Source organism: Lathyrus oleraceus, chromosome 3, assembly GCF_024323335.1.
Source record: "Lathyrus oleraceus cultivar Zhongwan6 chromosome 3, CAAS_Psat_ZW6_1.0, whole genome shotgun sequence".
Lineage (NCBI taxonomy): Eukaryota > Viridiplantae > Streptophyta > Magnoliopsida > Fabales > Fabaceae > Lathyrus > Lathyrus oleraceus.
Window position 1 is genome coordinate 493549025 of NC_066581.1, and position 18697 is coordinate 493567721.

The 18697-nt window shown below is 38.5% G+C and overlaps 1 long non-coding RNA gene across 1 annotated transcript in view; it reads left to right on the forward strand.

Moving 5' to 3' along the window:
* The first annotated feature begins 830 nt into the window (after window positions 1–830).
* LOC127128339 (uncharacterized) overlaps window positions 831–18697 on the forward strand; it is a 40041-nt gene continuing 22174 nt past the window's right edge. Inside the window, exon 1 of the long non-coding RNA XR_007805851.1 lies at window positions 831–1070. This is a non-coding gene — a long non-coding RNA (uncharacterized LOC127128339). The remainder of the gene's footprint in view (window positions 1071–18697) is intronic.

Below are 18697 nucleotides of genomic sequence, written 5' to 3' on the forward strand. Positions count from 1 at the left end.
TGCGAAAAATATTGTTTTAATTTATTTGAGAAAATAAATAAAGAGTCATATTTATGTATTAAATGTAACCCTTTATCCCAATTTTATCCCAAATTTAACCCTTGAAAACAAAATAGTTTTATCCCACGTTGTATCCCGCATTCTTATCCCATTAAATTTAAAAATATGATTTAATTTAATTAATAAAAATAAATTAATTTAGATATAATAAGATATATCCCTTATCCCAATTTTATCCCTAATTTACATCCCTTAAAATCCTAGAAATTATCCCTAATTTTTACCCCATATCATCCCTATATTTTATCCCATATTATCCCTAATTGATTAATATTCCATATTTAAACCTATATTTTTCATTTTTCTTGTTAGCTCATCCAAAAATTAATTCATAATTTCAATACGCCTAATCATTCTAAATTTAATCCCCAATTAAATTAAATCCTCAATCATATTTTATATTTTAATTTCATATTTATCTAGGTAATTATTTACTTATTTTTATTGATCCATTTGTTAAATTAATTCTTAAATGTAATGATCGACTAAAGTTATATCTTTAACCATTAATTATATTTTTTTATTATAATATTTGTTTATTTTTGAATTTTAATAAATAAGTGAATGGGCTTATATTAAATATTAAAAGCAAGCCTATAAATCATCTTATCCTAAATTTTATTATAAATAAAAATGATAATAAACAAAAAAATAAAATAAAACAAGTAAAACAATTTAAGAATGAGAAAACCCGTGGAGAAATCGTCCCCCTTTTTCCTTTTTGCTTAACCACTATTATTATTATTATATATTAAAGTAAAAACCAACATCATAACCATGTTCAGAACCACACATGAACAAGAAACAGTGATCTTAAATCCTAATTACTTTCATCACATTAACAAAGCAAACCATCCAAAAAAATCAATCAGAATCGTAAATAAAATTCAAAAGAGAAGAACACTACCAGATCGAAATCAGTGGTAGATCTAGCGCGGCGACGGTTGCATGATTTCAACGAGGGTTCTTTCGTGGAGGACGGTGGTGCGGTGTGCGGTATAGGTTCAAAAGTAAGTTTTGATTCCATTTAAGTTCTAATTCTAGTTTTCGGCTTCGACCGTTCTAAACATGTTTGAGTTGTGTATCTTTTGATTTCAATTTAGTTTAGTTTCACGATTCCGACACCGATTAGGATTGACTTGGTCTTTTACTGGTTTGTGTCTAGATTGATTTTTATTTGGATTTTGATCGATTTTTGTTTTAGTCTTCGATTAGATTTCGATCCGGTTTGATTTGAATGTTGGTTTCGACTTCGATTTCACTCTGTATTATTTTAGTTTTTTGACCTGGGTGTATCTTGGATTTACGACTCGACTCAGGTTTTAACCCAGTTAGCTTCGATTCTCTTTCACTCTGTATAAATAAAGCTTTATGTTTTGATACTAAATATAGTATTTTATTTTGTAGTAGCAATGAAGCTTATGAATCAATTAGAACAACAAAAGTTGGTATATGAAAGCATGGAACATTTCTGTATTACTGTAAGTTATTTTTATGTAAAAAAAAAAGTTAATGTTATCCTTAATAGCTAGATAGCCCATTACTCGTTTCCATTAATGTATATGCCTCCATTAAGAAAAAAATCTTACTTCTTACTCATTTTTATCTTGAAAATAATGAAATTATTTTACAGTGAAATGTATTAATTCAATGAACAAGAAATCGCTCATCACTTATTACATGACATCGGTCATCCCTTTTTTATAGGTTATAGCTATTTGTTTTGAGTTGGTTTTGAAATCTGTTATGATTATTGATTTTTGAAATTTAAAGTAGTGGTATTGTTTGGATGATTATAAATTATGATACTTGATTTTTTTTTAAAGGATTATGATATTTATTTAAATGGTTAATTTTCTATAAGCATACAACATAAATACAAAGAATATCAAACATGTATGGGTTTTAGTTATTTCAAACGTTTGTTTATTTACAGGGACCAAATAAAGATACAAACAATTCACACTACACACAGTAAAAACAAGATTAGAAATTACCGATCCGAAAGTTATCGGAGGAAGAATCCACAAAGGTATGTCTCGCTCTAGTTCTTCTTTTCTCTTGTTCTTCCTCTTTCTTTTGTTAATGCCTTTTGTTCTTTACTGCGAGGTTGCTTTGGATTGGTGGCTGGGCTTCACGGATGGAGAATAGGGTTTAGTTGTTGTTGTTTTTCAATGTGAAGAACAACAACTTTAGGGTAATGAGTTTGTAATTATGGGTGACTGGAAAGTGTAAATATGTGTGCTATTTATAGATGGAGAATTAAGTCACAAATTGAATGAGATTATTTATTTTTAGAAAGATTTTAATTGACCTGATTTTCTCTTTATTCTTACCGTTTAAGTCAATGAATCTGGATGGATTCATGGCTTTGTGCATTTGAATAAAAAAATAAATAATTTATTTTATATAATAAAATGGACTATTAATAATAATAATGGTAAGAAAATATTTTGATTTTGATTTTTTCATTAAAAGCATAAAAATGAATATTATAATATTTATTAAGAATAAATTAATAAAAAATTCGAAAATAATAAATAAAAAGTTAAAAAGTGAAATTTTGAATTTTAAAATAATGTTTAGTGAAAGTAAAACATGAAAGGAAAGAAAAAACTATAAAAAGTGGAACATTTAGGTATTGAACTCGCGACCTCTTACACTCATAACCCCTTATCCAAATGCTATCCTCCATTAGACCATTACACCTATTCAAGGTAAAACAGCACTTCCACATACTTAAACAAATAATTTAAATACCGAGATAACTAAAATATTTTCATAACAAATAATAACTAAACCTTTAACCTATATATATATATATATTTTTTTTTTTAAAACCTCATAGACTATTAATCTATAATCTTATTAAATAATTACCACTCTAATATAATATCATGATTTAATGAGATATACTATTATAATTACTAATTATATCTATATATTTTTTTATAAATAATTTTAATAGTTATAAACCCTTTCTTAGCAAAATCCTACAAATTATATTATTTTGAAAAATCTACACAATACCTCTAAACTAAGATCAACTCCTAAGAGGAACTAAGAAGTCAAAACGGTCCCCCTTGAATTTTGAGGTCCTGATGTTGAATATCTGACTATGTTTGTATTAATTAGACAGAAGAAGTGGTCAAAATTTAGGGTGCGACAGCTGCCCCTATTTAACCATCTTGAACCGAGATGATGATGACGAGTCTTCATCTTCTCGGGGAGGAGATGGTTAAATATAACAAGGAACCCTAATTTTGACCATGTAGCCAGTGGATTCTGGGCATGTGAAAGGATTGAACAATCCTTGACGCTCTATTGGCATCCAGACCAACCTTTGATGGAACCCCAATAATACTCTGGCGATTAGTTTCAGCTCATCCGTGTGAAATTTGCCTACAATTCCTATGATCATCCAATCATGTTACTGAAATTGGGTAGGACTTTGACGATCCTCTGATCATTGTTTGATAAAAACCTTGGTAGAACCCCTGATAAAATCCTAATAAAATCCTTAACAAAACTCCGGGTGAAACCTCTTATACAACTTCTGATAGAACTCCTGACGATACGATCCTAATGAACCCTTGGATTAATCCCTTTTGATCAGTTTCAACCTCTCCGGGTGAAACTTGCACATGATTCTTATGATCATCCGTTCATATTTCGGGGATTGGGATGGAGTTTAACGATCCTCCAGTCGTTGTTTGATGAAACCTTAGTAGAATCCCTGATGAAAGTCTTAATAAAATCCCTGGAAAAAATCTTGATGAAACCCCTGATACAATTTCTGATGGAACCCCTGATGATAAGACCTTGATGGAACCCTTCGATGAATTCCTGTTGGAACCCCTTGATTAATCCCTGATGATCAGTTTCATCCACTCTGGGTAACACCTGCCTATGATTCCTATGATCATCTGATCATGTCCATGGAGTCGGGTAGGACTTTTAGTGATACCACAATCACTCTGGTTGAGACCCCTTTGGTGATACTCTGGTGAAGCCCCTTGATAAAGTTCTGATAGACCCCCTTGATGGAACCATTTGATGAAACTTCAGATATAATCCCTAGATGAAATCCTTGATAAAACCCTTTTGATGATATCCCTTTATGAAACCCCTTGATGTAAATCTAGTGAAACCAATTGATGGAACCCCTTTATGAAACTCCTGATATAACCCCTTTGATAGAATCCTTTGATGAAACCCCTGATAAAATCCTTGGTGAAACCCACGGTGGAACCCTTTGATAAAACTCTAATGAAACCCTTTTGATAAAAATCTGATGAAATCCCTAATGAAACCCTTAATGGAACATTTGATGAAACCTCTTAATGAAAACCTTTTTGATCAATTTGAACCCTTCTGACTGAAACTTGCATACGATTCCCATGATCATTCGATCGTTTTACGGGAATCAGGTAGTACTCTACTAATACACCAATTAATTTGGATGAAACCCCTTTGTAAGATTCTGGCAGAATCCCTTGATGGAATCTTTCGATGACATTCCTGATAAACCCTTTTTGATAAAATCCCTTGACAAAACCTTTTTGATAAAATCCCTTGATAAAATTCTGGTGGAACCCTTTGATAGAAAATTGGGTGAAACCCTTTGATAAATCCTTGATGAAACCCCTTGATATTAACACTTTGTTGAAACTTCTTGGTAAAACCCTAATGAACTCTCAGTGGATAATGCTCTGATGAAAACCCCTTGATAAAACTCCTTTGATAAAACTCCTTTGATAAAATCCCTTGGTAGAACCCATTGATGAAAATCCTTTATACTTTTGATGAAACCCCTAATGGAACTCCTGGTAAAAACTCTTTGATGAAACCCTTGGTGGAACCCCTTGAAAAACTTCGGTGTAACCCTTTGATAAACCCTGGTGTATTTGATGGAATGCATCCCTTGTATGGGATAGGTTAATAAGCTGGAGATGTGAGAGGTGAAGACCCGCTCAATAGTTGATAACGATCATTCAGGATGACAGACTAATGGATATATTCCTTTGATGACTCACGGTGAGTGAGTTTGTTGGGAAAGTCCTTTATTGAAAAGGCTCTATGGAGATGGTTACTTATTGGGGAGGCCCAATAAGCATTCTTGCTTGGGAATTGTACTTGTATAGCTGGGGATTGAGAATTCAATCATCCTCGATATAAGAACCAATGCTAAATAAATTATCATTGTTGTAAAACCCCGAGAGTAGTGATAGTGGTATAAGAACTAAAAGAAGTAACAACGGTAGAAGAACCGTAAACTGAAATGACAAACGGTATAAGAACCCATACAAATGAATTGATAAACAGTGTAAAAACCAAAATGACTGGATGAAAATGACGTAAAACCCACAGTGAGTAAATGACAACGGTGTAAAAGCCGAAGTGACTGAGTGGCAATAGTGTAAGAACCAAAGTGAACAGTGGTGTAAGAACCAAAGTGACAATGGTAATAGAACTCTTATTGAGGAGTTCTCTGAGAAGACGTGAATAAAAGGAGATTGATAAAAGAACTCGATGTCCCTAATGGGGAAGACTGGTGTCACGTAAGATGACTGTCTACTAGGGAATATGCTTCCAGAAGAGGTTCCCTGAGGAGCGCGGGTGTTGGAGAAATCCCTAAGAAGTCCCTGCAAGGATCTGGTGAAGGAATTGTATACCATTAGGGCATACTAGGGACAATGCCGCTAAGTATTTTCTGCTTGGAGAATGAGTTCCAAGGATACTTGCGGGGGAATTGTCCTTAAGACTAACCCACTGGGTGTACAATGAAAAAGAGCTCAGGAGAAGCTTGGACTGAGATCTATCACCGATTTAGTTGGGGATTGATCCAGACTCTCACGACGAGTTCTAAGTCTCAGCCTATGTTATGTTATGCATGTTATGTATGCATGCTTAGAGTTTGTATGGCGTAATGCTCCATATTCATGGATATGCTACGCGTGATATGATGTATTAATGCAATGATTAATGCATGCAATGTATTAGTCTTGGGTTGTGCCGCTGAATATTGGGACATTTGTAGGTATTGAGTGCCAAGCAAGGTTGGGATTTTGTTAGATGCCAATCAGAATTGGGCTTTTGGGGTCAATGCTAAATGAGGTTGGGTTTTTTGGATGTAAGTTCCGAGTGAAGTTGGGCTTTTGTATATGTTAGATCCATGTTATGGGGATGTGCTAGATGAATGAGATGATATGCATGATTTGACGTTAGAGCGTGGTGACATGATTAATGACAATGATTTGAATGTGTCAATAAGTGCCCCTGTGGTGAGTCAGAGTTGTCAAGGCTTAGAGAGGTAACTTGTATTACAAGGCTATTTGTCAAAAATGGTAATGTGGTATTGAGCTAGCATGACTTCCTGATATTCGTTATGAACTTGATGACTGATGATGTATGAAAGAGCTTGTATGTGCATCTTGAAAGTGTTAAGAGTGATTGTCCCTGCAGTATCCCAAAGTTGCCCCTGTCTGTTAGGTCTTTGAAGAAATTCATGTCAATATGAATTTTAAGTGACTTAGCCATACCATGCACTTGAGACGTCATGCCGTAATATTAGCCTTGGAGAGATCCGTCCTTGACTAATCGACCTTCGGAATGATATTACCCCAGATGAATTGTTCTTTTGAAGTGGTCTCTTTTGATCAAGCCTTATGGAGGTCTGTCCCAGATTGATAAAGGCTTGGAGGGTATTTCCTGAAAAGGAAGTTGGATCCCATCATGATGTAGTATGACTTTGATATGGATTGCCCCGGTATATGAATCCTGAACAGTATGTCTCTGATTATTAGGGTCTGGAGGAGTATTATGAGAAGGAACTTGGATCCTACAATGCTGCGATGTGACCTTTGTATGAATTGCCCCAGTATTTGAATCTTTGAAAAATATGCCCCGAATTAGATGACTTTTTGGAGTGATCGACCTCACTATGCCCTTGAGTTGGTATGCCCCAGTATGAGAGTCTTGAAAGGTATGTCCATGATCATGAGGGTCATGGATGTTATTTGACATAGGTGTATCCAATATTGAAAGGTTTCTCCTCTAGTCAATAGGATCTTCAGATGATGTGCCCCTATGATTATAAGGATTTTCCCTCTAACTGGAAGGATCCTTAGGTGACTTTCCCCTAGTCCATAATGTCTCGAAGTGGTGTGCCCCTGATCAGACCATTGTTGATATTTCCTTGGTGCTAAGTATTGATTCGCGAAAAAATGTTCCTTTTTGAAAAGTAATTCTAACATCATGCTCATGCAAGTTTTTGAAATTGAAAATTGTTATGGAAAATAGATATGGTGTATATAGATGATATATGGCCATGAGGTTGGCACAAATGAAGATGTGATAGAACAACATGGTTAGTAACAAACATTCAGAGTCAGTTTAACGCAAATTTTACTGAGTATGCTTTCATAGTGAACCTAGCTTCAATTAGGACTTTTAAATGTTATAACGTGGCCTGGTTCACGGTTTATGAAACAAAAGATATAAGGCTCAAATTTTTATTAAGACCCACCCCTTCTCCTTGATGATCTTCGTTCCTAAATCCAATTACTTCAACGAATGCATTTAGTCTACAAGAGAATTTTGATAATGATTATGGATATAATGATTCAAGCACTAATGAGATTCTTGAGGTGGAAGTCACCTACTTTCACTCACCAGATTATTTCCCTTTTTATTTTTTTTATTTTTAATCCCTATTTTGCACGGACCAATTCTTTTGAATTGTGGTCCATCGGGATGCCCCTTTTGCCTAAGTCAACTCTGTTTTAGTTTTTGACTTAGCGGGCTTTTTTTTTAAACACGATGCCCTAACTTTTGCCTAAGTAAAAAAAATTCTGGTTGTTTCCCTTTTTTTTACTTAGCGAGCTCTTTTTGGAATAATTCATGTGTTCTTTTTTTTCTTTGATATTTCGAAAGTTGTGACTGCCTTGTTAGCTATTGTGAGCTTTGTCCCCATTGCTTCCTCAATGTTGAATGGTGTAAGGAAGATGTTGCTTGAACCTCTTACTGATGTGATTATGGAATAGTTCTCTTGAGACTAGAATGCATCATTGACTTAATTGAAACTACCCTGCCCCTGGTTAATATTAAGGGTTTTTATAAATAGAAAAAGAAACACCAACTTCTGGCTCGAGGGGGTTGACTACGGATTAACTCCTTATTTCTCCAGTGTTTGGGAAGTGAAACAATGCCTTACATCATCAGTCAGGTCTTACTATTAAAAGCATACTCAGCAAATTCAGTTATTTATTACATCATTCTCCTCTTAAGTTTGTTAAGAGGTAAAAGTGAAATGGAAATTTTTGATTTTTTTTAGCAAGTGATGGCATAGAAGAGAGTGTAAACGAATGGATTTATTCAAAAATATGCATGCTCGTTTTATTAAAATTGCTTTTCAAAGAGTACAAATTTTAAATACAAACAACCCTTAGCAAAAAAGAAATTACAACTAGTAATGATAAAGTCTATTGATTTCAGGGATGAGCTTCATTGTTGATCCACTGTCTTTAGGGGATGCCTTTTTTGATGTCCTTGCACTTTGTTAAAGTAAGGGTAACCATTCACCAATAGGACTCCCTCTTTGAAAGTCAATTGTAGGTCTTGTACTTTGTGCTTACATTAGGCATTCTCGTCATGACTTATAGGGTATAGACGAGGAGAAAGACCAAATGATTATAGCTTTACTATGGCACTTCTGAGTAAGTCATGAGACATTGGTGTAGGATCCAGTTTCCTTCCAGGCTTCATTTGTTGTGATTGATGAGGCACATGAGGCTACTGCTGAAGAAGATATTGTTGCAGACCTTGTTGCGGTGGCATTATCCAGTGTTGTATTTGAGGCTCTAGGTAGGTCGTGACTTGCATGGCGAAGGGTTGCCTTTTCTCTTCAATGGTATTTTCCCTTATTGAGACGTCCTTCAAGTTTGTTCATGAGTATCAGGAAGTCTGCTAGCTGGATGATAGCTGGATAAGGGAGGAAGCAGAAAAGATATGCAAATATATGTGTATGTATGCAAATGCATGTGTATGCAAAAATATATATATATATTTTTTTTAATTTTAATTTTTGAAGGTATGCTAAAAGTTTTTTTTTTTAGATGTCATGCAATTGTCACATTAGGGTAGTGACAGATAGGAGAACCCACACGGGTTTAGGGATAATGTCATATATAAGGACGCCTTTTTTTAAGAAGGATCCTTATAGATATGGATAAGGATCGGCATGGGAAACCCAAACGATTTTGAGACATGTAAGATAATATGCAAGCATGACCTAGTTAAGGGTAGATTCCTTATGATATGTCAGATCTAGGCTTAGACTACCCAATCCCCTCACTGGTAGGATATAATGTTTTTGTAGGATGATAGCCTTAGAGTCATGGATTATACCCTTGTTTTACCATGAGAAGGAGCAAGCCTTCCTACGGTAATCCTTCGGGATAAGTCTCGTCTAGGAGGGACCTTAGTAACAACCTTTGCAGGTTGATAACATAAGGTCACCCTTGTCGCATCCTGCGAAAAATCAACCGGCGAGCCTAAAAATAAAAACACACAGAGCCGCCACTAAACGTTATTTATCCCAAGATAGGGAAAGGAAACGCTCAGAGAAACCTGGAAAGACATGGTCTCGCGACCAGAGAGAAAAGGTTCGGGAGTCGGTTACGCGAGGGGAAGGTATTAGCACCCCTCACGTCCTAGGTACTCCTAGGGATCCACGTCCTAGAATAAAGAAAAGGTTGCTAAACATCACACACACACACAGGGAACGCAGGTGGGGTTAAGAGGAACGAGCTCGATAAGGTATCGCACCTTATGCCTACATATCTCATCTGAACATGAGAATCAGAGCCACTGTAGTTCGGCTTACGCACGCCAAACAACACAAAACATACAAACAAGCAAGGGTGGCAAACATGGAGCCCGACAACCACTGGATGGAATTACGTCGGCATCCGAACCCAAACACACTCAAAAGGGCAAACGTGGAGCCCGACTGCCAATCACTGGGCTTACGTCGGCATCCGAGCCAAACACACAGTCAGATAACAAGTAAACACACGCAAAAAAGAAAAAGGTTGCCCGGAGAGGTCTCGCACGACCCCCTGCCTACATACCTCGTCTGGAACGAGGATCAGGGCGATGTAGTTCCCCTGAAAGGGACTAAATTGCTAACCAGAAACCGGGGAAAGATACACAACTAGGGAGCTGAGACTCGAGCCTAATGTTGTCATGCATCGTTAACCCTAAGTTCGGTTTTCTATCCTACTTGCATAAGCAAACTAACCTAACCAGGAAAGAAGCTAGCACACAAGCATACAATCATATATCATCAAATGAGAACAGGTATCTCAAACAAGCATGTCAATCAGATATCCACATAACACGCACTATAGCCAAACAAGGGGGCTCAATCAATCAGGTTTGACTGCCTAAGCAATCGTCTGTACAGGCTGGGTTTGCTCTTAACCTTGCCATTACGAGGCTAAGGTGAAGCAGATGAAAGGATGAAGTGAGGATCAGACCTCACAGCTCTTATCCCTAACCAGGGAGAGCATCTGACAAATGAGCATGGGTCCAGAATAGGGGAACCCTTCTATACTCGATGACTCCGACACAACAGATCTTGGGCTTTTGATCTCAATGCTACAACCATGTAATGGGAGCAAGGAGAAGACTCACTGAATAGTGGGGGACAGACTGCTTGTCCCTACCTTCCACCAATTGCCTTACTTGAAGGACTTTTCCTGCTTGGGCTTAAAATTAAACATACACAATCATTGCCTCTTAAGGAGGACTTCAGACAATTTGCTCGGCCCGGTAACAGCCGGGTCTCCAGACTACATGAAGTCAAGAGGACCTACCTCAATGCAAGTTGCTTAAGCAACGCAAAGCAAAAGTTCACAAGGAACTGAGCAACTAAAGTACCTGGAAACAATCAAACACAGTTAGTAATCAGACAGACAAAACCAAACAGCAAGCGTTCAATCAAACTATACAAAGCAATGCACAACAAAGCAAGCTCAAAGCTTAAGCCTAAGCTTCATCACCTACAAAACAATGTTATGTTAGTGTACAAACATCAACAACATCAATTAAAATTGATTTGAATCATTCTCCATGTGCATTATGCCTTTGATCCTGAAAAATCAAGCAAACATTAGCAACTAGACCACTAGGCTAAGCCTAGGGTCCAAAAGCAAGAAAAAAATAGTAAACAGCAAGGTATTCACCCACCAATCTCAAATTAAAGTCAAACAAGAGCAAACATCATTGGTCTCATGTTTATATCATCCATCATGCTCATGTTGTGCACAAAACAAGGCAAACTAGCTCAAATGAAGCACCAAGCATACAAACAGAACTATTGCATTCAAATCCACATCAAAATAAATCCAAAAATTCTCAAATTAAATACACCTAAACAGGGGCTAATCCAGGTATGCCATGTCAAATTTGAGCTCATTTGGGCAAATGGAACCATGTCAATGAAAATCAACAAAAACAGTCACAATTATAGGCTCCAAATCACAACATCAATACATGCTTCCACTTCAAAAATTCACATCTCAATGAAAACAATAAAGAAATGGATGAGACCAAAACAGGAATGTCACATCATGTGTCTATTACAAGCATGCCAAATTTCATGTTTATACAATACAATATGAAGATTTCCCAATCATTCTACCAACCTAGGTCACATGAGCTTGCACAAATGATCACCAGAAATGAAAATTCACAATCAATTAGAAAATGCAGTGTAAAATTCCACAAAAATTCATACAACATCTCAACAGGTTAATGATTCACCATGCAAAATTTCATTTCATTCTAACAAGTATAGGTCACTCAATTAAATCACTCAAGTTGACATCAAGAGGTGTGACACAAATTGTCACACCTAAGTTCCAAAATTCACATCTCAGTGGCCAGGTATCAAAAATGCATGAAATTTACATATAAATGAACATCAACCAGTCAAGAATCATCACAAAAATTGGCAAGAATTTATTCAACATTATGTGCATTTCATGAATCAATTGGCAAAGTGTAGCAAAAATGGACACATGTGAGAAAACCCTAAGTCAAATGGAATTTCTACCAAGCACAACTTTGACCAATAGGTCAAAAAATTCTACACAAGTCAAGGAAGTCAACATAAAAATTTCCACAATTTTAGGATTTTTTTACTATTTTTTATGAATTTTTAAAGGTGTTAAAATATTTTTTAGAATTTAATTAAATTAATTAAAATAACAGTGGCATAATTGTAATTAATTTGGTGCGGGACGGAAACACCAGATTCAAACTTTCAAACGCTTTTTTGGATCTACAGCACATTCAGTCATCATCTTCAAGCAACAATTTCCAGAAATTGAAAAAAACGAAGAACATCAAAAGTTCACTAAAATGGACGTGGCTATAGTCATTCGAACCGTCTCAACTCCTACAATCCAAATATCAACTTCATTTGCCCTAATTGTTTCTCTATCACACGAATCGCGCAAATTAGGGTTTGGTCACAAGAATTCAATTCCAGATTTCGCGCGCTACAGGCAATTATTTACAAATCTAACTACATCAGGATGCTCTACGTAGTGTGCTCTTTCTAACGCATATGATCATTAAGCCTATCATGAGAATCGAAAATCCAACATACCTGGAATGGCACTGTTGATTGAGCTGTTCTTGAGCTTCAATTCTTCAAAACAGATGCGGAGGCACGATGAGAAAGGTGAATGGAGTGGTTGCTTCAGGTCCAGGTTGCTCCTAGCACTCAAAAATTCCAAAGTCCATGGATGAAGCTATGTTGAACAGTCGAGAATCCAAGCTCCTTGCCTTCCAATTTGCAAAACAGTCGATGAGGATGATGAATGTGGTTGAATGCAACAAGAATCGTGTAAATTGGTTCAAGATTGAGGGAGAATTGTGAAGTTGAAGGTGTTGAGTTCTTGATGAAAATTGAGAGAATGTGAGAGATTTCAGATCTGAATTTTGGTAATTGTGATTTCTGTTATGATTAGGAAGGGATTATGATTATATATGGTAGCTTAATCATCCACTAATCATGTTAATTAGCCAAATGCAACGTTAAGTGAAAATGGTTATTTTGCAAATAAGGGCAAAAGTGGAATTTCACTATGCCAGCTCATGCCAGCTGTTTTGACAGCTCGTGCAAACTCCAAATGTCATATCTGAACCAATGCAACTTGTTCCAACTCCATTGGATGCTTAAATCTCAAATTCACAAGTGTGTGGTAATTTGTCCAATTTTACAACTTCCATTCTTCAAGCCAAATTCCAATTTACAAGGCCTATGCATGAAATGATTATTCAAACACACTCCAAATTCCATTTATGAGGTGTAGAAAAAAGTCCCATCTCCAAATTCCAATTATTTTGAGAGTTGGACAATTTTGCCCCTGGTCCAATTCAGCTGTCCAGTTGAAAAGTGACTTTTTGCCTTGGCCATTTTTGGGAAAATCCAATTATTCACCCTCAAAGTACATGTCAAATGGAGTTTGTGCATATAAAGAACTTGCAATTTGGACAAACCATGTGGAAGTTATGGCCTCCTGATTACAGGTCATTTTTGAATTTCACTGAGCCATAATTTTCCAACCATACATTGGATTTTCAAGTTCTTGGACTTTTTGGAAAGGTGAGAACAAGATCTACAACTTTCATGTTGAACAAATTTTCATTTGAAGCTTCCTTGGACACGTGGCTTTGAGGTCCAAAACTTTCCATTTTTGGAAACTTCAATTACAAGTCACTTTCTATTTTTGGCAGTTTTTGTCCTGACTTGATTTTCTCCATTCTTAAGCTTTGCAATGTCATTTAACACTTGTTCCAACATGCATGAAGTGTATTCAACTCATTTCCACCTCCAAATCCATCTGATCATGTACAGTTGACCACAGTTGACTTTTCAACTGATAGATGAAATTGGCAATGCATAGATCAAATTAAGCCCCAATCTTCAACTGAAATGGCTCAAGGGTGCAACCCTAGCCTCAATAAGCACAATATAATCACAAAATGATCCTCATCTCCATCACAAACCTCATCTTCTGATTATGCCCTGATTGGCCCAATACAACTGATTAGGGTTGACCAGTGGTCAAAACCCTGATCTCAAGGAATCTTCTTCAATCTCCTGATGACACCAAACCATGATGATGATGATGTATCATTGCAATCAAAGTGAAGACCAATATCCTTTGAGAATCATGAAACCCTGATTCACAGCCCAATCCTCAGATGGCCCATGATCAATCAATAAAACCCTGGCTTGCACCTTTGACTTCCTCATCTCCTGATCAAGACTTGGGAAGATGGCTTGCACAATGTAACCACATGATATGCAACATGAAATGCCTAATGCCCTAAAATGAAATGCAAATATGTTAATGCTTAGTCCCACGAGAGGAGGGCAAATTTTGAGGTGTTACAGCTGCCCCTATTCAATCCACTGTGAACCTGTCGATACGAAATAGCCTCGGCTTTCGGATGATCAGGATGAAGAGTGATTGAATACCAAGAACAGACGAATAATTTGCACTCTGATGGGATATAATTAACGCCTGTCAGCATCGGCGAAGAAACAAACTCTGAAACGTCGACCTGGATACCAAAATAAATGGTAACTCAGGGATAACCATGGCCTGATCACCACACATCCACTCGGGATTATTATTCTCCCCTTTTTTTTCTTTTCTTGGACCCCGAAATTTTCTTTTCTTCTTCTTGGTCTGAAAACCACGTCGGTCTGATCTCCGCTTCGGTCTGAACTCCGGTTCGGTCTGAACTCCGGAAAATTGCTTGCGCCAATGATCCCCAATCATTGCATTTGAACCCCTGAACCGCGCTGATCGCGTAACGTCCTCTGATTTTACTTCCATCTCTGTTCGACGGAAACCTTTCCTCCAGTATCGCACTACTGGGGAACATTGTTGATCTGACGTCATGATGCTAGACTCCTCAGAGTAACATCTTCACCATCTGGTGAAACCAAACCTTCAAGCGGTAACCACGGCTTGAGTCATGCTGAACGCGTCATAATGTTGAACTTATCCAAGTAACATCTTCACCATCCGGTGAAACCAAATATCAAGCGGTATCCACGGCTTGAGTCGCGCTGATCGCGTCACGATGTTGAACTTATCCAAGTAACATCTTCACCATCCGGTGAAACCAAATATCAAGCGGTATCCACGGCTTGAATCGCGCTGATCGCGTCACGATGTTGAACTTATCCAAGTAACATCTTCACCATCCGGTGAAACCAAATATCAAGCGGTATCCACGGCTTGAATCGCGCTAATCGCGTCACGATGTTGAACTTATCCAAGTAACATCTTCACCATCCGGTGAAACCAAATATCAAGCTGTACCCACGGCTTGAATCGCGCTGATCGCGTCATGATGTTGAGCTTATCCAAGTAACATCTTCTGATTTTATTTCCATCTCTGTCCGACGGAAAAACTCATCCAGTATCGTACTACTGGGGTACAACAAATCTCAAGCGGTAACCACGGCCCGAGTAACTGATACTTGCAATACTGATGATTTTCCAACTAGTGAAACCACTCCTCAAACGGTAATCACGGCTCGAGTAGCATCTTCACCCACTGGCAGAACCATATCTCAAACGGTAACCACGGCTTGAGACTAGCCTATGCTTGCAATGATGCATGATTGATTTTTCTGCGTAATGCTCCATAATTATGGAAATGCTACGCGATTATTTATTTTTTCTATGCAATATGATATGCTTATTTACATGATGAATGCATAAAAAATATCCCCCTCAAGGGACTCTTCTGGGAAGCACGAGACACTCTGCTGAGGAACTCGCCATTGCTCCAATTCCACCCTGCTGGGGAATAGCACTGCTGCTGGGAAATAGGCAACCCTTGCTGGGGAAACCTCCTTTGTACCCAATCCGCTCGGGAATTTGCTGGGGATAAGAACCACCGATGCACTCTGTGGGGATACAACAATCTTTGACTTGCTGGGGATATACATCCCCACCTTGCTTGGAGAACCCTCACAGACACCTGGCAACTTCACTGGGGAAATGCCACAGATACTCCGCTGGGGAAACAGCAACCTCCAGTCGTGACGACTGGGAAAGCATCGATCTGAAACCTGCTGGGGATAACCATCCTGACCCTGCTAGGGAAACGAAAGCTACTCCGCTGGGGACACCCATGCAATCCATAGGTAGAATCAGCTCAGCTGGAGATGCAAATATCCGTCTGCTACGGAAACTCATTCAATCCACTGGTAGGATGAACACTGCTGGAGATATATTTCTTTGAAAAAGACCCGCTCCACTCGGGGAACTGCTGGAGATATATTTCTTTGAACCCGCTCCACTCGGGGAACTGCTGGAGATATATTTCTTTGAACCCGCTCCACTCGGGGAACTGCTACCCTCAGGCCTGGCTGCTGAGGAAACACCGCTGTTGTAAACCTGCCGGGGATAACCATCCTGACTCGGCTGGAGAAGTCCACAGACATTGGATCTGCTCGGGAGCTAGTCCTATGACTCTGCTTGGGGACCTAGCTGGAAAAATGAGAATAGTTGGTACCACACCCATCGACTCGTCGAACCATGGTATCCCCCTGCCAATCTCGCATCGGCTTTCCACTTTTGAGAATTCCCAGACTCGTCTGGACCTTTTCTGCTCCATCATCTTATATTTCAAATCGCTCCGCGCTCGACGAAAGACGTACTCCTGGGATTTATACATAAATTTCAATTTTCCGACTTTGAAGAGTCTTCTTGATTAATTTCAAGGCTCGTCGTGCGTCGCAACGTCACTTCGTCGTTTCTTCATTCATTCGTTCCTGAGCGAACTCTCTGGGGATCTGTTACAAAGCTTCCACATCACAACCTGCAAGTGAGTGAAAATATCCAACAGTTCCTGCAAAACAGATCATTAGATAAAACCGTGCCCCAGGCGTGTCAAGATTTCAACACTTGGGTCACTCAACCTTCCAAATAAGATTTCAAATTTTCAATCTTATAAACATGCATTGGAAGGAACCTGTATGTCTTAAAATGCAAGATTCTTTATCAAAAATATCTGGATGTTTTTGCAATCAAAGCGGTAATGAAAAACAAAAAACAAAATTATTTGACTGAATGTGCATTTTATTGATTGGAAAAGTGTGGCTCAAATGAGCAATACAAAAGGAAGCAATTCCTGAAAAGAGGTAATTGCGCACAAAAGGAAAAATCTATCCTAATGGCCATGTGAAACCCGTGATCTCATCGAGTTCCAACTCGGTTACACCCCATATGTCCTCAGACTCTCCATGCTTTCTGCCTTCTGAACAAGACAATTCTGATTGATCCCTACCGGGTATTGTCCATGATGCTTTAACCCAAGCGCAAACGATCATGCTAGACGCAGTTGTTCGTTTCAATCCCTCTTTTGCCTGGACCGCCCTTTCGGGTTTTCAGTCCACCGGGATACCCCTTTTTGCCCAAGTCGCCTTTTCAGGTTTTCGACTTGCCGGGTGTACATTTTTCATTTTTATCCCTAATTTTTGCCCGAACCTTTTTTCTGTTTTTGGTTCGCCGGGATGCCCATTTTTGCCTGGACTATTTTATTCTTTTCGTCCAGCGGGTCTTTTTATACGAAGTATTTTTTAACTGCGTCCGCATTCACAGGGGATGGGAAATCTTCACCATTCATGGTCGTTAACAACAAGGCTCCACCAGAGAAAACCTTCTTGACCACGAATGGACTTTCATAATTCAGCGTCCATTTGCCCTTCCGATCGTTCTGAGGAGGAAGGATCCTTTTCAGCACCATATCACCCACGTGATATACCCGAGGTCGCACCTTTCTGTCAAAAGCACGCTTCATCCTTTGCTGGTACAACTGCCCATGACAGATGGCTGCTAGCCTCTTTTCCTTAATCAGGCTCGACTCTTCGTACCGGGTCCTTACCCATTCCGCCTCTTGCAATTTTACGTCCCTCAGGACTCTTAAAGAGGGAATCTAAGCCTCGACCGGTAATACAGCCTCCATTCCATATACCAATGAGAAAGGCGTTGCCCCAGTAGGCGCACCGAGGTTCGACACTCATGCAATGCAAACGGCAACATCTCATGCCAGTCTCTGTTGGTTACCACCATTTTCTGCACAATCACACTATCGGTGTATTCCAACGTTATCCGGGCAACGAAAGCTCATTTACCTTAACCTCCCCATCAGACATCAGAATCCGTTCGGATTCAGGGTCAGGCCCCTCCTCCGGGATCGGTTACTCTCAATCTTTCGATTAGAGCACCTCGAGATGTCCTCATCAGGGAATTCAAACTTCATCGGTTGATCATCCACCATGGGTTGCGGAGCGATGTAATCAGACAATACACTCCTTGATTGCTTTCTGAACGGTGTATCGAATATCGCATTCAATCAAAATCATTGGCCCTTTCGCAACCCGTCCGGTCATTGCTGGCTCTTCAGATATGTACTTGATCAGATCCATCTCGAAATCCACAAAGTGGTATGAACCAGCATACACTGTCTCAGTCGGCGAGCAGCCTATGCCAAAGTACAGCAAGTTTTCTCGAACAGTGAATGTATTGTT